Source organism: Halichoerus grypus, chromosome 10 (genome assembly GCF_964656455.1).
Source record: "Halichoerus grypus chromosome 10, mHalGry1.hap1.1, whole genome shotgun sequence".
In the NCBI taxonomy this organism is placed as follows: domain Eukaryota; kingdom Metazoa; phylum Chordata; class Mammalia; order Carnivora; family Phocidae; genus Halichoerus; species Halichoerus grypus.
The window spans coordinates 98,401,119-98,425,783 of record NC_135721.1 but is presented as its reverse complement, the minus strand read 5'-3'; the positions used below and the strand labels follow the sequence as shown (position 1 = coordinate 98,425,783).

Genomic DNA, 24,665 nt, shown 5'->3' with positions numbered 1-24,665 from the left:
TGGAAAAAAAACTTCTGGTTAACTTTTTAAATTACGTGCATGCTCTCTTATTCAGATATTTCTCAGGGTGCAAAAATCACAGAAGAATTCTTTATCCTTTCCTAATATGTGGATTCTCCCCTGAATGTGAGGACAAAATATCAGATTTAGGTTTAATTGGTGAAGGTAAAAACCAAGTCTGAAAAAACACATTTTCTCATCGTGATGTATTTTCTGTTCCTGCAAAGTGCTGACAAGTTGGGTGCTCTGTCATCGCGTAAGGGTGAGTTATAGACCTGGGTGTGACGAGCAGTGCGTAGCTAATTGCCTTATTGGGATCACTTGCTTTTTTTCATGAACATATTCTGAGTCCAGGTTCAAACCTGAGCAGTGGGTGCTGGAAATGCTTCCGGTCTTTTGTTCTCTTCCACTTTCTAGAAGCCAGCGTATCTTTGCGTTAAATGGACAGGCTCAGTTGGGCTCAGTTTTCTGAAGAAATGAAGCCAGTCTGTCTTTGACTCACAACACTAGTGCCACCTACAAGATATTCACATTTTTCTTTTAAAATGTAGATTAGGTAGATTAGGGAGCCTCTCATCTCCTGAGTATGCATGAACTTCTTAAAGGGGAACATATTTATGCTTTCTCGTTTCTTGCCTTGGATCCTCACTTCATCCGCTGTGAAATGGAGAGCATTATAATACTGATAGTGTCAGCTTGGGTCTTTGGGAAAGAAGATGCCAAGATGAAATAGAAGTGCAGGAAATGTATGGGAGCGGGGAGCCTTGAAGGGTAAAGGGGGGGAAGAGCAGGAGGAGGCGAAGGAGAGAAGGAAGGAAGATTAGCTAGGAAGAGCCTCCATCTGCAGTGCAATCTGCAGAAGTCTGGGGAGGCCCAGAGCACTGGGCAGGAAATGGCCGGCTCCAAGATCCCTTTTCTCCTGCTCACTCACTGGCCACAAGCAGCTGGGGGAGAAAGTGGCCTCGGTGTGACTATAATGCTGCAGTGGACCCCAAAGTGTGGCCAGTGGCCGCTGTCAGCTAACTTCATTCCCAGCAGCATGTTCTCTCTTGAAGGGAGATCCTGAACATCTCTCCTCCGTGACAGCACAGCATCCGCATGAGTGTCGAGGTTCCAACTAATAAGTAATGACACTGCCTTCACCCTCACCTGGGTGCGGAACAACTGAGAAGGCAAAGCTGTAGGAAAGTTTGAAACCAAGAACATGAGCTTTGTTACTAATGAGGTTAGATTAGAGCATCTGGTGGCCCTGCCCCCAGATGGGCTTCCTAAGGCTGATTTCACTCCTGAATATGAAAGATGTAACCTCTGTCCCCTCAGGAGCAAGTACCATTGTCCTTGGTATCTTGGGTGCCTGGACAGAGACTACCCGGGTGAGCTTATTATATGAAAAAGAACAGACCAGGACATGCCCTCTCTGTGGACAGGTGGATCCGAGAGAGACTCGAGATGTGTCTGTTTCCACTCCCCGCCCCCACCCAAGGCTTGGATAAGTGAGGGGATGAGGAGAAAGGCACAGCAGTAAATGTTCTCTGCCCTTTGGTTGAGGAACAAGAAATAAACATTTCCAACTAACAGTAAACAATAGAAATAGTATGTATAAAGTGCCTAGCACAGGTCCAGCATTCATAATGGCTATTATAATTGCCAAAATAATCAGCACCATGAGAGGGTGCACACTGCCCTGATTCACTTAAATATGCTTGAGAGCTTCAAATCATTCATGGTGAACACTTAGAACCATGGAGAAGGCCAGCAGTTCTCATTGGCCCAAGGTGATAAGAGCTTTGGGCTTTCGTCTCCTACTCTAGTGAGGTCATTTCCTGGACAATCTCTTGAGGCCATGTCTGGTAAATGGGTTAAGGGCAAAATGACAATTGCCTTTTCCTTGGAGAGAGAGGCTCCACCTCACCTAGTGGTTCCCATCAAATGTCCAACCCACATCAGAGATTGTTTTCCGGAGCCTGAGCCTGTGGTCATTTCAAGTGTCATGTGGTGAGCCATAAACTACAGCAGTTCTGTCTCCTTTAATTAATAAGGGTATTCCTCCCAGTTATTCCTTCAGGTGAGCGGAAACTTCTTTTGCCTCCTAAATAATTTGCTTTGTTTAGGAACATCATTCCGTAATCCCAAGACGAGTAGATAATATGGCTTTTCCTTACCCAAAGATGTGGTCTCAGAATATGCTCTTAAGGCACCAAAGTGCCATCACTGTGGATTCGTGACCAGGGACGTTCTGTCCATGGCATCATGGTGAAATCTAACATTAGCCACTCTGTAGAAACGTGGGAATTGTGTATTTGTTCCTAAGATGACTTTCAGGATGAAAAAGTAAAAATTGCTGGAAAAATGGTAAGAAAGGGACAAGCTAGAGGTAGATGATTCTATGATGGGCACTCATTATCTATCAGTGTTTCTATTTTGATGAAATAAACTACGTCCTGAATTCATGTTACATATGTTTCACTTCCTCTCCTGATTCAAAGAGTTATAATCTTTGATTGGTAAAGAGTTACAATTCTTTCCCACTAGACATGCAAACAGAATATTGTATCCCTGGGTGGAGGGGTAATGCAGAACATGACCCTTTTCTGTGATGGGCTTCCCATTTTAGAGTTATCAGTCCTTTTCCAACTTGGTTGTCTCTCTAATATATATATATATATATATATATATATATATATTTTATTATTATAAATATATATATATATATTTTAGTAAGAGAAGCTTCTGGTACTTTTATTTATAGATCACTCAGCTCAATTCCCCATCACTTGGCTTCATCTTACTTCTCCCCTACCTTTGGGTTCCCAGCCCTGATTCTCACCCTCATGGGTCTTCCTGATTACCTCAGTTTACCTTATAATATCCATTCTCAGACAGGATCATAGAGAATAGAGTTGGAACACAAACTCACCTAGATTTCCTGGCATATATAACTGTGATAACTGTATTTTGATCCAGAAGAATTTTGTGAACATATGGGCAAGTTATCTCATTCTACAGATCTGTTTTAAAGTAGACTGTGAATGGTTTTTTAACTTGCCCAAAGTCCGTGCAGCTTGTTAATGTCAGAATCTCTTCTTTTTTTCTAGAAACAACATAACTTCGCTAATCCTTTTCCCTTTCTCTCTTCTGGAAACTAGACCTAGTTTTGTTGAAGGAGGCAACATTGCTGTTATTGCAGCCTTGACTGAAAGCCTTATCCCTTTAGTAAAGGTTGTACTAAAGTATTGAACATCAAAAGAAATAATCAAACAATTTCCAAATGAATTTTTAGCATTTTTTGTATGGTGGACTTTTGGATATAGAGTTTCATTTTGATTGTTTTGATTGAACTTTCATGGACCAGAGTACTGACCCACTGCAACACCATGCCAATAAGGAAATGATTAGTAATTTCAGATTGGCTGGCATCTGATATAAATGATAAGCCAACCATGAGCTGGCAAATTATAGGCACAATTGCTTGAAAAACACCTGGTAAATGGCACTTCCAGCAATTCCAACTCTCAGGAATTTGGACCAATTTTTTTTTTCTTACAAAAAAATTAATTGAAAGAATATTATAGAAAACTTAGCACCATTAAAAAAACATGCTCCTCGCACACTCTTTCCTCCATCTTTCACCAGGAAATCCTTTTAGAAGTTCCTGTAGTGAAAATCTTTCTGGCTTTGTTTGTGTGGAAACATTATTATTTTGCTATTTTTTTAAGGCAGTTTTCCTGGGTAAAAATTTGAGGTTGATGGTTATTTTCTTGCAACATTTCAAGATTTTTTTCCCCCACTCTTATCAGTTCTGTAGTTGTTAAGAGGTAATATCCCAGTCTAATTGTTTCTTTTAAATTGTCTTTACTTTCTCTTTGCACTGACAATCTGGTGTTTATCTTTTTTGTCTCTCAGTTTCAGTATGATGTCCCTCTGTGTGGGTTTCTCTTTATCCTTTTTAGGATTTGCTGTGCTTCTTGGATATGGGAATAGACATATTTTTTAGTAAAGTTCTGAAAATTTTTCTCCTATTGCCCCACCAAATACTGTCTCCACTAACCTACATTGCTTTTTTTTTTTTTTTTTTTTCCTTCTGTGTCCCTATCTATCTCTCTTTGATGCTTTCTGGTTACTTCTTTCAAGCCTATCACTCAATTCATTAATTTTATTTAACTTTATCTAATCTGATTTCCATTGTTATCATTTTCATTTTTACAAGTTTTATTTGGTTCTGTTTCAAATATAGCTCATCATCCTTTATTTAATAACCACATAAAATATTTTTAAAAAATAATCTGTATCTGAAATTTCAATATCTCTAGTCTGTCTGTGTAAGTTAAATTCTGCAGTTTGTTGTTTTTGCAGATTCATAGTTATGGTTATTTCCTTGTATATTTTGTCTTTTTTATTGCCATGTTCTTTAGATTTTTATTTGTGGGGATTTTCTGAAGCTGGATTAAGAGTTTATTTATGTTTTGTTTCTGAGATACCTGAAGATACTGCTGATTTAGGGAAACCTTAAACTACATATTTGGCTTAGAGTTTTTTGTTTTGTTTTGTTTGCTACTTGCCCATGTTAGTACATATGTATTATAAGATTAGGAAATCTCAACAGAGACTTTTTTCTTCCTTTCTTCCTCTCCAACCAATGCTAAAACTGAGATGAGAAAATTTCCTACTATACTCAGGAGCAAAGTACAGGTCCTATGGCTCCCATGTGTGGCTCATTCAAACCCAAGCTTCAGCTAGTGGTTCTCAAAGAGTATTCCTGTCTGCATCACCAACATCACCTGGGAACTTGTTAGAATTACAAACTCTAGGGCCTCATCTCAGACCTACTGAATCAGAGATACTGAGGTGGGGCCCACTAATCTGTGTTTTTAAAAGCCCTTGGGGTATTCACATGCCTGCTTGAGTTTGAGAACCACTATTCTAGAGCCTAGACCATCTGGGTATTGGCAAATGCCTCAAAGCAAACAATAATTTCAGTGCTTGCTTACAAATCTTGATTCAGTCACCATCATTTCTGGCTTCTAAGGAGTTTCCTTACAAAAAGCACCAGCTCAGCCATGTATTCAAGAATTAGATAGGTACATGATAGATAGATTGGAAAAATGATTGGTAGATAGTAAATATCTACAAATATACATATAAAAATGGATGCATACATACCTATATATGTGTGTACATACATGCTTATGTATATAATACATAGTCTGGGAAGATATATGTCAAAATGATCTCAGGAATTATCTTAGAGCAGTGGAAAAGAGACAGGGGCAGATTTGGAAAAGTTCAATATTCAACTTCCTAAATTTGTGTGTAACTTAAAAATATATATGCAAGAATTGTTTTATATTGATAAAACAAAAACATATTTTCATTTAAAAACTAGAGACGTTGGCTCCTAAAATTCAGTAGCAAATTGAGAACAGTAATTTTCTACAAACATTCATCTCCAAAGCCTTCAGTGGCTTTCGGTAATGAATGCTATTTTTCCGCCATATTTTTTACAGAAAGCACTAGCACTTTGGCCCTCGCTCTACAATTGCCTCTACATAGAATATTCAACAAGCCTACATGGGATGCACATTGTTCAGGAACCCGAGCCCTTGCAATGCTAAATCAAGCAGCCCTATACTGCACTCTAAAATATTAATGATTTCTTCTGTCAGATGAGATACATGTGGAAACATTTTGGAAACTAGAAAGCACTATACAAGTTTGAAGGATTTAATATTGCTATTAGAGGTATTATTATTATTGTCTTGACTAAAATAAATTTTTCTGAACACACAAACCACTGGTGGAATGCACGTTGTATTTCCTAAGTGGCAGAATTTTCTCTCTGCCCTATTATTTTTCCTGCATATTAATGTATCATGTGACATGCTGTTTTGTGAGTGGCTGGACAGAAGGGACATTCTATCTTTCAGAATGCCATGCAGCAGTTCATGCATTATATTCATAAGCATGATCTTTAATTTAATTTTTTGACAAGTGCAATGAAGGGTAAAATCAGGCAGTCATAATTTTGACTTAGCCATCACTCAAATGAGCTTAGTGATTGACCAGCTTTAAAAAAAAAAAAAGAAGTGTGAATGAGGAAAAGCAGCTTTCTCATGAAGAATAGCTTTGTTTTATCCTCTAAGACCTTAAAATACCAAGAATTTAAGCAAAAGGTAAAATTTCCATGGTGAAAATCAGAATACAATAAAAGTCCATGTCACCATCTTGCTTTAATTATTCTATGTTCTGCATGATTCAGGGCCATTCTGAGCTATCCGCCTGCTGCAGATTAGTAGATGGGCCCAACAGTCATGCTCTCCCCATTTACCCATTAAACAGAGCTGTGGTTCTAACCACGGAGTCCTGTTTCAGTTGGCATTAGGATTTTAAACGGGGAACACAGAATACATCAAGGCATTTTCCGTAGTGAGAAGGTCGAACCTACCTGGGCAGACTAAGCATAGGTGCCTTGTGACCCAGAATGATCCCTGTCTATGCCTGTGGTCAGTGACAGATTATTGGCAATATTCCCTTTCACTTTCGGTGCGGGGGTGGGGAGTCCTAGCTTGGGTGATAACATATATGGACGCTCCTAGTCGTGGAGAAACCATGGTTCAGCATGAGTGTCAACAGAGCTCTTGGCTGTACAAGTTCTGCTTCCTACACTGGCAGTTTATCTAACCTAAAAGTCAGTTTCCTCATTATTAAATGAAGGAAAGAACCTCCCCTGTGGGAGTGTGGGAGATTTAAACAAGATTATGTGTGGAAACTGCCCGGCACAATCTCTGGACAGAAGAACCGGTCAGCCCAAATGTATTGAATCAAAACAGGAAGAGCTCCCTCCCATCAAAAACTCACCCACCTTGTTTATTAAGGCTTGAAATTCCTTTCAATATGAACAAAAGAGTGTTGCAAACAGAGAAAAGACTTAAAAGGCATTGACTGAATCTCCTCTCTTGCTAGGTGTTTTTCCTCTTCTCTCTCCCTTAGGTTTCACCAGCCCTCCACTCCCCTGACCAACCACATTAATTCCTGTCCCTGAAAGTCCTCAAATGGCCTTCCCCCAATCTACATTCTCCTTCCAGATCTGAATTCTTTTTTTTCTATAAGATTTTATTTTTAAGTAATCTCTACACTCAATGTGGAACTCGAACTCACAACCCTGAGATTAAGAGTCACATGTTCTACAACTGAGCCAGTCAGGCACCCTTTGATTCTTTTTATCTTCAAGTCAAGCTTCCTGAGAAACTGGTCTACCTTCAATATTTACACAACCTCCCCCCGCAATCATTCCTCAGCCTCTACTTCCTGCCTCTAAAACTTCATGGTGGGCTCCAGGTTAGATTAGGGGCATGAAGGAGGAGGTGGTCTCTGGTTATGGGCTGTCAGTTCAGACCTGCCACTGAGACAGTCACTGTCCAACCCCCACGGGCTCTTGAGGTTTGGTGGCTCTCTGCTATTTCTGTAAGATGTTGGGAACAAGGATCTCTCTTCTAAGGCTTGGTCTTGTTCCAACTGCCTGTAGATTTGTTCTCCTGGATGAGTGTTTCTCAAACTGTGGCCAGTGGAGCCCCATGGGTGGTCCCCAAAGCCCATTTAGGGGATCTGCAAGGCCAAAATGAATTTCACATGGAGCTGTACTCTCAGAACTATCCATTCACATGGAATACAGTGGGAATGGTGTCCCCTGGAGTTGTGCAAAGTAGTGGTGTCACAGATACCCCACAGTATCCTTCCTCCAACTACATCAGCATAGCTCCCCACCACCCACATGCAGCTTTTCTATGCATTAATTCCACATATTTTTGTTAAATACCCACTACTTAACAGTATAGACACTGTTCTAGGCACTGAAAATACATACACACACACACACACACACACACACACACCCTTCTTTTGAGAGGCTTATATTCTAGGGTATGTGGGAGGTGGCAGTTTATGGATTTAAAAATATTAAATAAGATATACAGTAAGCCAAATGGTGACATATGCAGTATTATTTATCTATTGCTGCCTGAAATTTTATCCCAAACTTAGCATCTTAAAACAACAACAGCATTTATTATATTGGACTGTCTGTGGGTCAGGAATTGAGAGTGGCTTACCTCGATGGTTCTGGATCAGAATATCCCATGATAGTGTATGCCATTCTAGGTCATCAAAGTCTAGGTCATAAAAGAATATGGCTTCTGCTTGGCTGTCTCTTGGATCACTTGCTCTGGGATAAGGCAGCTATGTCCTGAGGACACCCCACTGACACTGTGGGAAGGTCTACAAGGCAAGAACCTAAGGCATCATGCCAACAGCAAGCACCAATCTGCAAGTCATTTCAGTGAGGCATCCTGGCTGGAATCAGATCCCCCAGCCCCAGGCAAGCCCTCAGAGGACTGCAGATGTGGCTGATATCTTGACAGCAACTGCATGAGAGACTCCAAGCCAAGTACCATTAAGGAAAACCAACCATGGAAGAGGAGATAGGGAATGCCTCTGTCTGTATAAGTTGGTGGCAGGGAAGAGTCTTAGGAGAGAGATAGGTTAAGGTTTCAAATATGCCGGGCCTCAGTGATTCTCAAGTTGATATTTGAGAAGACACCTGAAGAACATAAAAGAGTAAGCTGAGCAGTTAAGTGGGAAAAGAGCATTCCAGTAGAGGAAATAGCAAGCACCAAAGCCCTCATGAGAGAGAGGTCTGACTTATTACTCTGAGAAAAGCAAGAAGGTCAATGTGAGTCACTGGAGAGGTCATTAAGGATCATCAAAGGTTGATCCCCTAGAAAGGTGAGTCTCACACTTGAGTGTGCATCACCTCAGGGCATATTAAACCATATTAAACCCAGTCTCTGATTCAGGCAATCCGGGGTACCCAAGAATTTGCAGTCTTAATAATTCCACAGGTGATGCTGGTGCCCTGGGCTGAAGACCACTTTGACAATCAGGGCCGAGGGCACGGTGGGCCATTATAAGAATTTAGGCTTTGTCTCTGAGTGAAGTGAAAGTGGAACATATTAAACAGAGGAAGGACATAATCTTACTTAATCTTCTGGTTGTTGTGTTGAGAATGGTGGGGGGGTAGTAGCTAAGCTCAGAAACAGGGAGATAGTCTATGGGGCAAGAGATACCGGTGGCTTGTCCCAAACGGCAGTGGGGGGAAAGGGGGGAATTCATCAGATTCTAGATATTCCTTAAAGGGAAAACCAACAGAGTTCACCGACATTAGATGTGGCATCTGACAGAGAGAGAAGAGTCAAGGATGAGTCTTTTTATGTTCTCCACCACTATGGAATCTAGAATAGAAGTTGTACCCTGCTTCCACTTAATTCAAACTTTCCTAGAAAAAGAACTCGTATTCCTACCCTCTGTCATGTCTGACCATGTAGTTCTTGCTCCCGGCACCCTAGGAAAGCCATATTAGCCCATCTTGAGGTGAACTTTCCAATCAAGCAAGAGGAAAATATTCAGGCATGAATTCTCATCAATAACAACAAAAAGAGAGACAACACAAGTGTGTTAACAAAGAAGACAACTCACAGAAAAGATTATTTTAGATGCTTTAGATACTGTGGATTCCAGTATGTTCTCTCCTAACAAGAGGTGTTTATTGTTGCTGTTATTTTGTTTACTTTCAATCAGTAATTTTCCAGTTAATGGATGATGGTGGAACTGTTGTCATGGATGATGAAGGCAAGAACGAAATTAAAGAAGAAAAGAAAGTAGGACATGAGGCAAGGAAGCAAGAAAAGGGAAATATGGTTGTAAGCTCAGGGAAAGAGCCCTGAACTAGAAACCACTACACCTGAGTTCTATTTTCATCTCTTAGGCACAGGATCAAACCCTTCACCTAATATCCCTGAGGTCCCCTCCAAATATCAAATTCTGTAATTCTACATAACCATCAAATTCATGAAAATTGATTCTTTATGAGCTCACTCTTTCATGCCCTGTAAATATTTTCATCCTTAATTTAAAAGCTTTGAATTGTGGGTTTTCATAGCCAAATAGGCCTCTGAGAACATCTCATTTCACAAATGGGGGAAACTTTCTTTTAAAAGTTCTCCAGAATTGTCTAGAGGACTCACATGAAAGGTGATCCTAAGTAAGCTACTAAACACCAAAGGGAAAGAGCAGCCTATCAGGCCATCAATAGTGGTTCTTTTCTTTTTTTTTTTTTTAAGATTTTATTTATTTATTTGACAGAGAGCCACAGCGAGAGAGGGAATACAAGCAGGGGGAGTGGGAGAGGGAGAAGCAGGCTTCCTGCTGAGCAGGGAGCCCAATGCGGGGCTCAAGCCCAGGACCTGGAATCATGACCTGAGCCAAAGGCAGATGCTTAACGACTGAGCCAATAGTGGTGCCCCAATAGTGGTTCTTTTAATAATCGTTTTTTAAGTTTCTTTCTTTAAGTCTTATAAGTGTGTGTGAGTAATTCAGACTATTCACTATTTGCCTATTTTGACTTCCAAAACTGAGGATAAAGAATGCATTTGTTTTGTCCAAAACTCAGTCCCTGGGTTTATAGAGTTAAAACTTTAGAGTGATTGTTTTTTTCCAGTGCTGGCACCATGCCAAGAGGACCTTTGATGGCTTATAATATTAGATACTAATTTTTCAGCAGAGAAAGGTTTGGTTTGGTTTTGTCTTTAAGGAGAACTATTGCTATTTGAACAGTGTTGGGTTTTCACATTAGGGTTTTGCCATTATATTTCAAAATTTCAATTTTCTACTGTAACAAAGTTGTGCTTTCCTACGATACTGGCGAGAGCCTTAAAACAGTCCACCTACACTGGAATTACCTGGGTGTGCAGTGCGTGCTCCTAAGACCTTGCTCCAACATGCCTCTTCACTCCTCACTCTAGCCACTCTGGAGCCATCAGAGGCCGTCTTATGAAATGACCCCATCTGCAGGGATTGCCCTGCTTGAGGAATGATACACAGAAAACCAGGGTACTCTTTTCTCCTTGGACAAAAATGCTAGCAGATCACTTGAATCATTTTTCAATTCTCTATCCTGAGAATTCCCCACTGATCTCTAATAATCTTTGCCACTGGCAGAAAGAAAGTAGGTGAGGGGTTTGGGAGGAAAGGGGTGGAGGGATGAGGAGGTAGGTTCTAGAATGTGGGGTGAAAGTGAGGTGGTTTTGCTGTGTTTGGTGAACAGTTGCAAACTGCTACTCTCAGGGGAATTTTTTATTCCTTCCATCGAAGCTGCCACTTACGGTGAATGCTAAAAATGTGGATTCTTGCCCTCAGTCCCAGCCTTCCACCAAATCAGAAAGCTGCATTTTAACTTGATGCACTGCACCTTTGGAGCACCATTTTTTTTATATATATATACTTGGTTTTTATTTTAGACAATCTCAAACTTGGAGCAAATTTGCAAGTATACTGAAAAGAATCGTTTTCTTCTTTCTTAGAATCTTCTGGGGGAACTTTTAAAAATCCCATTCCTGTGTCCCACCCCCTGACCAGTTAAGTCCAACCTCTAGCAGAGGAACCCAGGCAACAAAGTTTTTTTGTTTTTTGGTTTTTGGTTTTTTTTTTTCAGGCAACAGTGTTTTTTTAAGCACCTTGGGTAAACCTCAAGGTTGTGTAGTCAAGGTTGGGAATCAGAGATTTAAGCATCCCGTTTCCTGAGAATTTGGCCCAGGATCACAGATTCTGTCAATGCCAAAAGTAATTGGCCGGCCTGTATTGGTTAGGCACTGAGACAGGGACATTAGCCCTTCCAGACATCGAAGGGGCCATTGACCTAACATTTATTGTGCACTTTTTATGTGCCAGACATTTTTCTAAGGACTTCACATTTAACTCATTTAATCTTTAGGACAATACTATCAAGCATGTGCTATGATATCCCCATTTTACAGATGAGGAAACTAAGGCACAGAGAAGTGAAAAAATCATAGAATATGACATGGCTAGGAACTCTGGGAAATCAGGCCTAGAAATAAGGTAGTATGATACCAGCCCAAATGCCAGTGCTTCTTAAACTTTGCATTTGAGAACACAAACTTCTTTTAGTGTTTGATTTTAGAGTCACCTAGAGGGTTAAGAAAGAACACCGAGGCCCAGGCTCATTGAAGAAGGATAGGGACTGGGCCATTAACTTTTTTACCAAGGTTCCCAGGGGTTCTTCCCAGAACAGGGAATCTGCAGGAGAAAGGGAGTATGAAGATGGCCGGGAATGTATGAAACAGAAGGGCTAGACAGACAGGAAAGAAGCAAAGGGCCCAAATGGCAAAGGCATTGTAGTTTAGGGTGGATGCAGATTGGAGGCTATAATAGGAAGAACTTTGAAAACCAAGCAGAGGAGTCTGGACTTTATTTACTAATATCCAGCAGCCATGCTGGGCTTTGTCACCATCAAAGTGCCATGGGGCTCCTTGTGTGAACTTAATATGAAACACACAGTGATGCTCTATACATTAAAGCTAGAACCCCAAACTTAGACCTGGCAGAAAACCTTACCAAGACATTTTCTGTTTAGCAAGTCATGGAAATAATGCATTTGATAATGATGATCTATATGATCAGAAAATATACGTTACCACTATTTCCGGTCAAAGCTATTGTACTACCCAATATAGAGACTAAACATATGCTTTGCATATCAGTAAAGCAGGGGTGCCAAAAATAAATGAGAAAATCTCAGCTTTGATTAATCATCCAGAATATTATAATGAGATCATTTAAAGAGAAGTTTCTTTTAAAACACATATGGAGATGGGGCCAGGTTAAAATAGTGTGTGTGTGTGTGTGTGTGTGTGTGTGTGTGTGTGTGTGTGTGTTTGTGTTTAATTTTATTTTAATATGAGGATGGGAGAGATCACCAAGATCTGTTCGGTCTTTTGGAGTTCTGAAAGTCTTAATTCAGCCCTATTGTCAAATTTGACTCGTTCATTGTATAATACCAAATTAACAAATGAGCAACAATGTAGGAATGGCCTAGAGTTATCTCCTTTCTTTTTATAATTATTGAAATACACCCAAAACAAAGGTAATTTCTACACTGATGGCCAGGTTCACTGAGATTGTGGACAGTCATTTTGCTAATTCTCCCCATCCGTTGTTCTGCTAAATAGGTGGTCTCCCCAGATTACCCATCCTGCCACCTTCTGTCCTTGTGCTCTTTTCTCTTCCCTTTGGAAGTCTTGCTCTTCTCTTACTCCTTACTTAGCAACAATGCTTACTCTTTGAAATTCACTCTTGTGGTCGTTGTTTGGTCTTCTTCATCTTATTTTTTCCCTTGCTATTGCATTTGCATTGGTTTTGCATAAGATTTGTGTTTGGAGATTAAGCCATGGAGTCTTACATGCTTGCATGCTTAAAGTTTCTCCTCCTGAGTTTTACAAACACTAAATCACCCTGATGGGCAGGCTCCTGAATGCTTTCTCCCCATAAGTTGGTGCTCTCAACTGGCAAGAAGGAAAAATGTCTGTTCCAGGTGCTATGGCTGCATAACAAATTACCCTAAAATTTATTAGCATAACATAGTGATATTTATTCTGTCCACAGATTTGCTCAGTGGAGATAGCTTGTTTCTAACTCCATTCAGTATCAGCTAGAGTAGCTCAGAAATTGGGAGATGGAATCATCAGATGTTTGCTCCCTTGCTTCTCTGAGCCCTGGGCTGGGGAGATTCAAATAATAGAAGGCTGGAACAATTGGGGTTCCTTGGGCATCTCTCTAGCTTGATATATTCCCTCCATGTGATCTACCAGCAGTAGGAGCTTCAGGACATTCTTAGACATTGACTCAGAGCTCTCAAGATGCATATCTCTAAGCAAGAGCCAATTTGAATTCACATAACCTTCTATGGCCTAGTCTCAAAAGCTATACAATGTCGTTTTGACCACATTCTCATCACATCCACATCAGTTGAGACAGTTAACAAGTCCTCCCAGGCTCAAGGGAGCCTCAAAATGGAGACTCCCAATGGAGATTGTCAATGTCACATTATAAAAATAAATAAATACACACACACACACACACACACACACACATATATATATATGGAATAGACAATCTGCTCCAATATCCATTATACATACATACATAGATACATACATAAAATTTCATTTTCAAAACTTTGTGGAATGAGATCCTGAAGAAAATACTGGAGACTACTAATGGAAAGCAAGCACAGATAGGAAGATGTGAGTATGGAAGTCTTAGTATCTATTTTATATAATCATGGGGCTTGGGATTCAAGAGTGGGGAGATAAGAGTGGATACAGTTGTGGGGAATAAAATCTCTGGATTCCTGCCTGTGCTGATTGACTTTAGCAAATCTCTGATTTCTGTCAAATGAAGGATCTAATCTCTATGATCTTGATGGGCTTCTCCAGAGCCCCTGGTTCTGTGAAAGGTTGAAGTTCAGTTATGCTCTCATATACTCACCATTTCTATTTCCTGTTTAAAATTAACTCTCCTACAAATTTGCTGACTAAATCTTGTTGCTTTTGCTGAGCAGTCACACTCTGCTCTCTATGTAGCTCTACTAAATCAAGTGTGAGGTTCAAGTCCTCGATGGCACCATGCATTATTTCAAGAGTTATTCTTCCTTTGTGTATGAAAATTTGCATTTTGAATGTGTGCCATCAGAGGAGGAATAGGAAATTGGGGATTGCACTGTAGCCAAGTCAAAGGACATATATATATATTTAATCTAGAACTCTTCTCCTCTAAGAGACAGTTTTGATGGTAGATGAGGGTATAAAAACACTAAATCCAGAGGGTGGGAGATATAAAGGAAGTGGAAACAAGACTAAAAGGCAATTCAAGGATTGTCTATGAAGTTCTCTCCAGAAAGTATCTTCATTTATGTGCTGATACACTCAGTAGGCACTTTCTGATGATGATCACAACAGAGCTCTGCATGTCTGGGATCCTGAAATGGTGACCATTCCATGTGAGGCTCCATAAGCCAGTCCATGGGTATCAGAGATCCCACCTTGAACCTGGGAGGTGTAGCAAGAAGCGATAGCTAAGGGGTACCCAACCAGAGAGAAATGCCAAGAATGGGAAAGAAGCAGGTCAAGTGAAAGTGACTGGAGCAAGGATATTTAAAATGAAAATCAATGCGGTGGGAGAAGAGATAAAACATCAGAGGGAGAAATAAAGGCCAAAAAAAAAAAAAAAGAAAGAAAGAAAAGAATAGACATGTTGTGATGGTCTGTGATGGCCGGGATGTGACTTGGGGAAAGAGATCCTGCAGGCAGTACACAGAGAACTTATAGAAAGTCAACAGTACCATCAGTCTAAAAGAGGGTGCATTGGGAGGCAACATGGAATTCGATTTTTTTTAAATTTGTGTGTTCACTTTTTAAAAGGCCATTTCCACATTTCCAAATTGTTGGACAGTGGGTCAAAGGAATGCCCAAAGTACCGTTGATGAGTGGCTTGATTCAGTGGCAGCCCCAGGCAAAGGCGAAATGTGAGCTTCTGTTTACACTCAGAAATCTTTTGGACGGTGTGTTAACCTTATCTGTAGAAGCCTACTGTTTATATATTGGCAGCCACAGGGCATTGCTTCCTTCTTGGTGTTCAACCGCTGCCAATTTCCTTATCTACCCCTCATTACATTAGGGAAGGTTGGGCCTCATCACCAGCTTGGGTTTCCAGCCACTTTGCCAGCTCCGAGTTTCGATCACTGGTGTCCTTCAGTGCTGTTTCTGCAGGTCGAGGTTTCTTCAGGATGCAGTTTAGAAAATGGATCTTGGAAATAATACGAGAGCCAGTTTGTGGGTGTAAGACCCAATTTTGAAATTCGGACATCAATCTTAGGAGGCTGAATCCCGAGGTTTTACTTTTCTTTAAAGATTTTCTTTTTATTTATTTGAGAGAGCAGAACGAGTGAGCAAGAGAACACGTGTGAGGGAAAGAGGCATAGGGAGAGGGAGAAGCAGGCTCCCCACTGAGCAAGGAGGCCGATGTGGGGCTCAATCCCAGGACCCTGGGATCATGACCTGAGCTGAAGGCAAACGCTTAACCAACTGAGCCACCGTGAGGTTTTACTTTCAACTTATTCCATACAGGGTTAGATTTCCAACGACTGAGTTGGATGGGAACAGGTATGAAGCAGGCTGTCGCACCACCCACAAGAGTTAGTAATCCGTGAAGCATGATTAAATCACCATATCCCTCAACTACCTGCAGATGCCCTTGGAGGAGGCTATTGGTGGGTAAACAGGATGTTTATTGGGACAAGCAATGAAAAGATAGTGATGATTTCACATCGCATCTGTCTCCAAATTTAATTAAATTATAATTAAAATATAATTCTGCATAAAATTTAATTACCTGACAGTGAGCATTTTCATACAGTAAGCAGGGAAGGTTTTCCGGGCCTAAAGTCAGTGGGGGACGCACCGTGCCACGTAGCGTGGCAGGCAGGGCACAGGCTCCCTTGGCAGCCAGATCCAGATTTGAACTTCAGCTCTACCACTTCCTGGCCTCTGCACTTCAATAAGTTCTTCTAAGCCTCAGTTTTCTCCTCTGCAAGATAGGAGTAAGAATCCTTACTTTCTGGGATTTGGGCAAGGATTAGAAGTAAAACCTATAAAAGAACAAGCCTAAAGTCTGACAGGTGACTCGGTAGTAAGCACTCAAAAATGATAGCTGCTGTCACTATTATTATTAATTATTCTAGGTGATAGATACTCAGTTTTCCTCTCCACAGGAAAAGCTCTAGAAAACAAAAATGCCTTTTTAAATAGCCTGAGTCTAGAATGGAAAACTGACTTAGTCTCGTAAAATCACATCCCAGACAGGGCAGTTTTGCTAGCTTCTCAGCAGAAGTATGGTCAATTTATTTTTTCCTCTGCCATGTGTAATCTTTCCCTGGAGAGATTTATAACTTTTACATCCCTCTGTGTAGAAACACTCCTGGCCATCTCTCTGTTGCTATCCCTTCAGTAAGTCTGCCATTATTCCTTCAACAGGTGCCCACCAAAAGAATCATAAGCCCTTATGAGCTAACAGTGAAGTTTCAGCCGAGAAAAGAAATAAAAAGCCAGTTTCCTGAAAATTATAACATATATAAGTTTGGAATGTACTTGTTTGTTTGTGTCTTTCTTTTTTAGTTTATAGAACACTCTTTGCTCTTTATGTTGAAAAACTGTCAATTATTACGGGCTGTTGGCCACTTTTTCATCTTCAAGGTAACAGATTTCTACGATAAAACTTCGACTCTGGTCAAAGCAGACAGTGCATTATAAAAAAAATATAACGAGCACAAATGCAGCCATAAAGTCTCATATATATTTACCTCTAAAAATGAAAGGGCTTATACAAAACAATGACGTTTTGTTGTTGTTGTTGTTATTTAATACTAGGCACTCAGTAAACATTTCTGGGTAACCCAATAAAGGAACAAACAAATAAGCAAATGAACAAAGGGGATTTACCACAACTGCAAATCATTTTTCTTGAATGAAGTGGAATGAAGTGTACTACTTGTATTTCCTGGAAAAAAAAAAAGTTAAATTAAGATAAATCATTGTTGAAAGAGTTCTTTAGGGAATAAAAGAGCAGTGAACATAGTAATAAAACATTGCTCCCCAAAGCAGAATGCGGTAGTTCCAGTTACAGGAAGACTATTAATCCCTTTCTTTTCTGGGATTGCCTGCCTTGTGTGTAAGGTCGGTTTTGAAATCTTCCTTTTCCTAGGCAGAAAATAGGCCCCCAGAACATCAGACCTGTGGTTATTTGACAACAGCTGAATCTACCCCAGAGCAGTTGCTGTTATCTTGATTAACGAAGACCTTTGAGAGGTGAAGTTCATTTCAGACCAGAACTAACCAGCAGTGAATTTGTTAGGGTGTTTTCTGAATGCTGAAAAGGAGGTGGGATTCAGAGTATGGATATGATCTTAGGGTCGTTAGGCCAGATCTAAATTTTCACTTGATCAGTGGGAATTGGGCTGCATTACTTAACTGGAAGCCTCAATTGCCTTATCGATAAAAGGAGGCAAGGATGGTATCCACCTCACACCAGTTTGGGTGAGATTAAGTGACATCAAACTGCATAACATTTAGCACAACGCCCAAGTGCAACTTCCGCTACGATCTTTTTCTCCTCAAAACCCTTCTGACACCAACTGTGTGGGTTTATTCCTGGCGCCCATCAATTCTCCACCTCCGCAGCTTCACCAATTAAGTGTCCTAAAATTGACTTCAACTCTGACATCAACTACCTGGATTTAGCATCAGAATCCACAGGTTAAGGACTCAGTCCCACAAGACTGCCCCACTGCAGACATCAATTACAAGTCTGGGCCACCCATACTGGGCCACTGACTGCCTCACTATAGAGTAATGGGTCCCCACAACCCCCTTCTTGGGTTTGATGATTTGCTGGAACAGTTTACAGAACTTAGGGAGAACAGCTGACTTACTATTACTGGTTTATGATAAAGGATCTTACGAAGGACACAAATGAACAGCCAGATGAAGAGGTACATAGAGTGCGGTCCAAAAGGGTCCTGAGCACAGGACCTTCTGTGGAGTTGGGGTGCACCACATCCTAGCTTGTGAATGTGTTCACCAACCTGTCCAAAACCCGTTGTCTTGGAGTTTTTACAGAGGTTCTGTAACATAGGCAGGGTTGATTAAATCATTGGCCATTGGTGACAGACTCAATCTCTAGTCCCTCTCCCCTCCCCAGAGGTCAGGGGTGGAGCTGAAATTTCAACACTCTAATCACATGGTTGAGTTCTCTGACAACTAGCCCCATCCTAAAAGTTATCTGAGAGCCCACCAAGAGTGGCCCTATTAGCAAAAATCAAGTAAGGTTGAAAGGGGCTTATTATGATTAATAAAAGATGTTCTTATCACCTCTATCACTCAGGAAATTATAGGGGTTTTAGGAGCTCTGAGACAAAGACCAAATATGTATTTCTCATTATATCACAGTATTACATTAAGTGTTCAATAAATGGAAAATAAATGTTGGTCAAACCAACTGTTACACATTTTGATGCCAAGTGTCAACTGGGATGGTTCCTGAAACTTTCTTATGTAAGTTTCAGTTCTCTCCTTTGTACACATGAGAGGGCTTGATCAGATCTCGAGGAGTGGCACTTCATGCCCATGGCTCCTTGAACTAAAGCTGTAGGGGTGTGGGGATGGGAGGGAGGCAGGTTGGGATGCTGTCTGCCACCAGTGATGTCCCAAAGTGCACAGGGCAGGGAAAATAGGTACTGGCTAGAAGAGGAACTGGGCAGTAGAAGAACAAGGAGGTAAGTATGGAGGGGAGTGGAGGAGAAAGAGACAAGGGAGTATACCAGGGATGAACAGCTTAAATTGCTAGAAGGAGATTCTCTGTAGGCAATATTGGGATTTCTTGGAAGGAAACCCATTGTTCTGGACTTAGAAACTAAAAATCAGCTTCCACAAGAGAGGAAGGATTCGAGGGACGGGGCTGGATCATGAAGAGGTACAATCTGTGAAGACAAAAGTTGACTGCAAAAGGAAAAGGACAAAAATACATTAAAACTGACTCAACCCCTGGTGGGTCCTTCATCCCCACAGCTGACTGAAGGTGGGATAAACCTATGTAACATCATATTTATGGCCCCTACTCAGCTCAGTGTCCCCATATACTCACCACACTGTCCAGCACACATCCTCTCTTGGGGCAGGCTGGCTCTAGGTACTTCTTGCTGACTGGTGCCAAGAGACCTCAGTTCCTTACCGTGTCAGCCTCTCCTTAGGCTGATCTGTATCCTCATGGCATGGCGTCTGGCTTCCTCCAGAGCAAGTGACCCAAGAGAGTAAGAGCACGTTCACTATGGAAGTGGCAGTCCCTTTATAACTAATCTCAAAAGTGACAGACCATTACTGCTACCATATTCTGTTAATTAGGCAAGTCCCTAAATCCATCACACAGTCAAGGGGAGCTTTCCATTAAGCTCCACCTCTAGAAAAGAGGAGGATCTAAGAATTTGTGGGCATGTTTTTAAAACCACCCTAACCCCAAATGGTCTTCTTGTTTCTTATTCTAAGACCTTCTGCGTCCTCACTGTGTCTCTGCCCTTGGATTCTTTGGGACCCCCTCAAATATTAAATCCTTTTATTGACTTAAACTCATGTGCAAGTCAAAAGGCCTTTCCAGTACCATCTGCAGTCTTGGAATCAGCGAGAACATGTCAGAGACATGGGCTTTGCTTCCTTGCAGAAAGTGATGTCTTTGGTGGACAGGAGGTAGTGGAGGGTTATCTTCATAATGGGTCAAGCCAATTCCTACACCACATAGGTAATCGCCCCTCCACAAGGCATTTAGATGCATGGTTTTGTAGGCTGAGTCATCTCCCACTATTTATTTCATTAGGTTGCTCTAAAACAGGAGTCAGCACACTTCTGTGAAGGACCAGATGGGAAATATTTTTGTCTCCACAGGCCACATATGGTCTGTGTCGCATATTTTTCTTTGTTTTTATTACAACCCTTTAAAAATGTAAAAACCATTCTTAGCATGCAGGCTATATGAAAAAACAGGCCTGTGGGCCAGAGTTTGCTGACCCCTGCTCTAAAACCATCCTAGAAAGACACTTATTGTGTCCTCAGGAAATATTTAGATGTGCTTCTCCACACCACCCAGCCGTGATAGCAGAACTCCTTTCCATGTCTCTAATTTATCTTACTTGAGGTAAAACGCTGAGAGTCCTCTTTTCAGGTTGGATACATTTTACATAGGATTTCTCTCCTTCCTTCAGGGAGACAGAAACAGGTTCAAAAATTGAGTCACTAAAATGACTAATGTGGTCCTGTCAGAGGAAAATTATGGACCTCCAGGGCTATGGTCTCTCAGAGAACTCATTTTGTGTTTCTATCCATCATGTGAATAACAATAACCTTCTCCAACAAGCAGAGTGAAAAATGTATGGACTGCCAGTAAGTATTCCTCACCACTCACTAAATATTGGCACCACAAGGGCTTTATCCAGCAACGGTGACATGTAGGGAATTTGTGTCAGATCTGGCTTTTAATGGGGAAAAATAATCCAGTCTCAGACTTTGACTTTTGTGTCTCCACTGTTTTCTCTCATATCTGCATGCCTCATGAATGACATTGAACACACCAAAAAAAAAAAAAAAAAGCCTCCTATGGTTTCAGCAGCAGCAACTGGAATCTAAATCCTTGGATGAGAATTCTTAAAAAAAGAAAACAAGTCTGTATTTTAATTTTACCATAGCATTAGTAAAAATGTATTGCTTAGCCCATGAGTCAACAAAAGTTAATGTGTTAACATATATATGTGATCAATGAATTCGTACTAGAAGAGGCAAAAAGGAAAAAAAAAAGCCAAAGGGAGATATTAAAAGCTGTTCATCATATTTAATATTTCAGATAGCCCCAGATAAGTAGTGTAGCTTTCTTATTTTACTATTCTGCCCAGACTTGTAGCACTAAACACTGCTAACCTAAGGCACTACGTGAAAACCATACATGAAAACGTGACGAACACTCACAAGAGTGGGAAGTTTGCTCTGTGAATGAAGTTCTTACAAGCAGCAATGAATCAGCTAGAGATCTCTGCTTCCTGATCATAATAACTGCAGTCTTAAGTCCTTGTTTCACCCTCTTAGAGATTACCCTGTAGAACTCATTATTAGTTGTAATTAAAACAGACCAAAATCATAATTTAATTAGCCTTAGTAGGATAGCTTTGGAGGGTCATCTTTCATTATGCATACATAATGTTTCTCCCTGTAATTATTTGTTATTGTAAATTCTTCCAATCACACATTTAATAACCAGTATTAGAAGAAATTATTCACTTGCCATTCATTTAAATGGTTCAAGAAGTATATGCATGTATTTGAGTATTTGTCCAGACCATTGTCAGGTGATCGAAAGAACTTTTGGTGTATTTTGACATGTTCTGATTGACATTTGGAATCACAAGGCAGCATTCATTACAATACTGTTATTTCAGGGGTTTTCTGAAGGAAACATTCACATAACTTTGTATGGTGACAGATGATAACTACACATAGCATGGTGAGCATTTCATAATGTAAATAAATGTCAAATCACGATGTCTTACACCTGAAACTAATATAACAATGTATGTCACCTGGACTTAAATGAATAAATAAATACCTCAAGGCCATTTTGACACTTCTAGAAGCTACAGGTCTTCTGAGGTAAAAGGGGGAAATTTGTTCCACCAAACCCAGGATCATCTGACATTTGTCATGAGAGCTGGGAGAGGTGGAGTAATTTATTCTCATAAGCAAACTGCCAAGAAAATAGAAAGTCCCAAAAACCCTTCTCAAGCCATTGCTGTGAGAATTTCTCCTGTGATCTTCCTTATTGGTAGCATTCCATCATCCCTCCCCCATCGAACTGTCTCTGTCTGCTGCTCCCTGCTACAGCCACTCCTTCTTCATGGGGTTCCATTAGTTTAAGTGGAAAGGGGCTCTACATAGTAAATGACTGTCCCTAATTGTAATAAGTTTGTATGCTGACAGATGGTAACTACACTTATCATGGTGAGCATTTTGTGATGTATATGATTGTCAAATCACTATGTTGTACACATGAAACTAGTATAATATTGTCTGTCAACTATATTACAGCGAAAAAAAAAGGCTATCCCTAGAACCCACGAGAGGAAAAAGGCCAATGTCCACTAGGCAAAATGATCCTCATTTTGAATGCTTGCAATCACTTGTAGAGATTTCTCTTTTCATTGATCACGTAAATATATATATTGAACCAAACATATTTCTATGGAAAGGAGACAACTGGAATGCCTTTAGAGTTATCCAGAAAAGTGCATCAGATAAGGCTGACTTCCGCAAATTGACCAATTTGGCAGAGAGAACAAAGCACATTCCAGAATACTACACAGCTAGGGATTCATGTGTTGCTTTATGTCTACAGCATTGTACATACTGGCAATAATCCATTGTCTGTGGCCTGCTCTGCCATCAGGAGAGGGGAAACAGATGTTCCTGTTCATCTTTCGATGGGGCTTCTGATATTTACATTTACTTGTCTAAAATAACATCAGCCACCCTAGGCAATTTTTCCCTAGTCCTTGAGTCTGTGGACTAATTGCTTCAGGTTACTGTTAAGTATGTGATTATCATCTCAAGGATACGATCCATTGCCAGCAGGGATCACCCCAGGACAAGGGAAAAACAGGTACCATTGGGAAGAGAACATAATAACCACCAAAAAATACACAGAACTTTATTTGTTCCAAGTGAGGTGAGACCCCAATAACTCTTTTTGAAAGATGCCTAGTAGAAATTTGGGGGTACTTAAATTCAAGACCAGGAAGTCTTGTCACTCAGTATAGTAATTCTGGAACTGGCATTACAGTTAAGAATACGAGATAATTAGAGTGTTATCAGTAGTCTTGGGAGAGGTGACGGTTTAATTATTAAATACAAGTAATTTATACTACATTGAAAATGACAGCCCTCTTAAATCATGGCTTGATGGGAAAGAAGTAATGACAGTACTGGACACATGTAGGAGAAGGAGGAAGTATGATAGGCCTGGAAATCACAGAATGGATGCAGAAACGGGATAAAGGAAGCTAGAGTCTTTTTGCTTAACTGGCAGGAGGGCTTACAGTAAGACAGTGTCCTACTTGTGACATAAAGGGAGCAGATATTGGAAGCAACTATTGCAGACCAGACAAATACAGCCCAGACAAAATCACAAAAGAAAACAAACAGAAAGCTAACCAGGAATTTCAGCAAGTAGCATAACTATGTATACATACATATATATATATATATATATATATATATATATATATATATATATATTTTTTTTTTTTAATGACCATTACAGGTTTCCCTCTCTATCTGAATGTAGAAGTTTCCTGTGAAACCTTTTGTAAGCCAAAGTGGCTCAAAGCAAAGAAGCAATTACCATTTCATAAAAGTGAAAATCCTCTGCAGATTTCTTTTGGTTATTGAAAATAGGTGCTAATGTAGGTCCTTTTGTAAAAGCAAAGTGCTTTACTTCTTTTAAAAAAATCTTATACAAACTTTCTAGATACCATTTTAGAGGTCTATTTTCTACTGGTCTATTTTTCCTTCCCATCTATTTGATTTCCCTTCCTTTCTACTGAAACATCTCAACTGTGTAAGATGTGTCCTGGGCCCCCTAAACCAACGTGACTTCCTTCATTCCCAGGCTCAGTAATTACTTCCCAGCTCCGATTTTCCCAGGCCATATATGTGAATGAGATTCCAGGTAGCATGATAGCATGGTGATCAACAGATTTCACATTGGAAGCAGATGACCAAGGCTCAAATCCTGTTTCTACTTCCTACTAGCTATGGGACCTTCAGAAGAGTTATTTAAACTATCCAAAATCATTTCTTCACCTATAAAATAGACTATTTACTGTATCTGTACCACAAAGTTGTTATGAGTGTTACATGGGATAATTCAGAGGTTTTACAGTAGAGGCCTCCATCCAACACTCCATCACTATCTCCTCACCTCCATCGACCACCTCCATCCAACCATTCACCAAAGCATCACCTCCATCCAACCACTCACCAAAGCCAGTTGATTCTACCCCTTGACTATCCCCTCAATCCATCCTATTCTCTCTGTTTTCACCTTCCACCCCTTTATCTCAGACATCCACCATCTCTTATCTGGAGTATTTTACTTAGTTCCATGTGGGT

At 40.4% G+C, this 24,665-nt stretch overlaps 1 protein-coding gene across 3 annotated transcripts in view; it reads left to right on the top strand.

Moving 5' to 3' along the window:
- The window catches only part of MACROD2 (mono-ADP ribosylhydrolase 2), a 1,992,468-nt gene that overhangs the window by 1,849,857 nt on the left and 117,946 nt on the right, over positions 1–24,665 (top strand). The window lies entirely within an intron of this gene.